Source organism: Schistocerca piceifrons, unplaced genomic scaffold (genome assembly GCF_021461385.2).
Source record: "Schistocerca piceifrons isolate TAMUIC-IGC-003096 unplaced genomic scaffold, iqSchPice1.1 HiC_scaffold_2164, whole genome shotgun sequence".
Lineage (NCBI taxonomy): Eukaryota > Metazoa > Arthropoda > Insecta > Orthoptera > Acrididae > Schistocerca > Schistocerca piceifrons.
This window is the reverse complement of record NW_025728080.1, coordinates 20,001-22,500: the sequence shown is the minus strand read 5'-3', so window position 1 is coordinate 22,500 and position 2,500 is coordinate 20,001. Positions and strand designations below refer to the sequence as shown.

Sequence of the window (2,500 nt, the reverse complement as noted above, 5' to 3'; positions counted from 1 at the left end):
CCTTAACCTAACCCACGTTGTGCCTTAACCTAACCCACGTTGTGCCTTAACCTAACCCACGTTGTGCCTTAACCTAACCCACGTTGTCCCCTAAAGTAACCCACGTTGTCCCCTAACGTAACCCACGTTGTCCCCTAACGTAACCCATGTTGTCGCCTAAACCTGCTCTGTAATTGTTATACGACTCGTTCAATTAGTGTAGTGTTGCCCACCCGCAACCCTCGCAATATAGTTCGCTACTCGCACTGCCCGCTCCCCTGTGTATCGCTTCATGTTAAACACCTTGCAAGTCTTGCTGACTTTCCACATGCTCCTGCTGTACACTGTAATGTGGATGGCAGCAGGACGTACATGCCGCCCCTCCCCACGTCCCCACCTTGCCCCCCTGCCTTCGCAAGCTGGTTGGTGAGAAGTTTGCATGTTCAATGCCCTTCGCATGCGACGTACTCAGGCTACGTTGTGGTGCGGCCTGTGTCAACCGTCCGCTAATGTCGTACGCGTAAACCACAATCTGTACTGCACATTCGTCCTTATGTACCGAATGATACATCGTGGCACATGTGTGACCGTACAACGACTGCGCCCAAAAACGGCGGACCATACAGTGCAAATATTGTGCACGCAGCTACGTGTCGTCTCCCTATGAGAGCTGGATTGCAGTGTGGTACGCCATAGAGACGTGTGGGAGGAACGGACGCCGTGGATGGCGATCAGCATGAGCTGTCTGTTGATGTATTCGGACCTAGTCGTCTCTCCTCACACACCGTGATGGCATGGTGCACCGCGTTCCATATCTGCGACATGCTACAGAGGCCGGTTGACAGTCGTTCGAGCAATGGACATCGCATACGTACGGGGGCCACCTTCCACGTATTGTCTAGGCGTGCACATTTTGTTGCGTGTATGTGGGCAGACGTAGTGTGGCGTGACACCTGACACAGGCATGCAATAATCGTTGAAGTTGCAAATGGCGATGGACGCCTGCGTTTTCTGGTGAAGTTACGCAAATGAACAAATGGTAACCTGTTGTGGTGCGGTTGTTCTCGCTAGGGGTGAATCGGTGATGGCGACGATAGGTTGAGGTACGAACCGGTTGTTCCAGCGATACCCACCATGCCGACGAAACTGAACGGCATCTGGGTGTGAAGCGATACGCGGCGGTGGCTGGGTGGGACCGTCCCCGGCCGGTGAGGGGGCGCCTCCCGGCGTGCTGGCCGCGCGGTGCGTGGGCGCACGCGCTACAGCCGGCTGGTGGGGGCGGCCAGTGGCAGGCGCGCCGGCCGACGGACGCGGCAGGCGTCGCAGCTGCGCGCCGGCGCACCCTGCGCGCGGCGCCGTGCGGCCAAAGTAGGTCCTCGCGGGCCCGGTGCGAAGCGCGGTGGACATCTTCAGTGTGCTGGTCCGATTGAGGACTGTGTGCGTTGAGGATGCGCCGCCGCCCGGCGCTCGGCGCCGCGACGCCGTCTGCTGCTCGGTCGCCCCAGCGGTTCTCGCTGGTGGTTTGTATCGCAGCTGTGCGGATGTGTTGGCGCGTGCGCTGTGCTGGGAGAGTTCGCTTCGGCACCCAAGTGGGGCTTTTGTCCTTCTGTGGCGCTGGCGTTGGAGCTGCCGGTCACCGTAGGTGGCGCGTGTTGTCTCCCGCCGGCAATGCCACGACAGCACGCTCCCGGGCCTCTGTCGGCAGCGGCAAGCTCAGTTGGGAGCACGGGTGGTCGCACCGAAAGCGTCTACTCGCCTAACTCCGGGCGATTGCGCCTCTCTCGAACCCGACCAAGTACTTGGGACGGCGCTGCGCGCCGCCGGGACCTGAGAGGGTTTCGAGGTGTATTGTGCAGGGGAGCTCAGCCTCCTCCTGTTTGCAGAATGATTGAGCGGACGCTTGCGTGTTCGCGCGGGCCCCCGGGACACACTCCCGGGCGGCCGGCTGCTCAGCTCTAGTTGACGCAGCTCCCTGGTTGATCCTGCCAGTAGTCATATGCTTGTCTCAAAGATTAAGCCATGCATGTCTCAGTACAAGCCGCATTAAGGTGAAACCGCGAATGGCTCATTAAATCAGTTATGGTTCCTTAGATCGTACCCACGTTACTTGGATAACTGTGGTAATTCTAGAGCTAATACATGCAAACAGAGTCCCGACCAGAGATGGAAGGGACGCTTTTATTAGATCAAAACCAATCGGTCGGCTCGTCCGGTCCGTTTGCCTTGGTGACTCTGAATAACTTTGGGCTGATCGCACGGTCCTCGTACCGGCGACGCATCTTTCAAATGTCTGCCTTATCAACTGTCGATGGTAGGTTCTGCGCCTACCATGGTTGTAACGGGTAACGGGGAATCAGGGTTCGATTCCGGAGAGGGAGCCTGAGAAACGGCTACCACATCCAAGGAAGGCAGCAGGCGCGCAAATTACCCACTCCCGGCACGGGGAGGTAGTGACGAAAAATAACGATACGGGACTCATCCGAGGCCCCGTAATCGGAATGAGTACACTTTAAATCCTTTA

The 2,500-nt window shown here is 57.9% G+C and overlaps 1 non-coding gene across 1 annotated transcript in view; it reads left to right on the top strand.

Annotated features, from left to right (window-relative positions):
• The first annotated feature begins 1,948 nt into the window (after positions 1–1,948).
• The window catches only part of LOC124742159, a 1,909-nt gene continuing 1,357 nt past the window's right edge, over positions 1,949–2,500 (top strand). Inside the window, exon 1 of the ribosomal RNA XR_007010203.1 lies at positions 1,949–2,500. This exon is cut by the window's right edge and continues 1,357 nt beyond it. This is a non-coding gene — a ribosomal RNA (small subunit ribosomal RNA).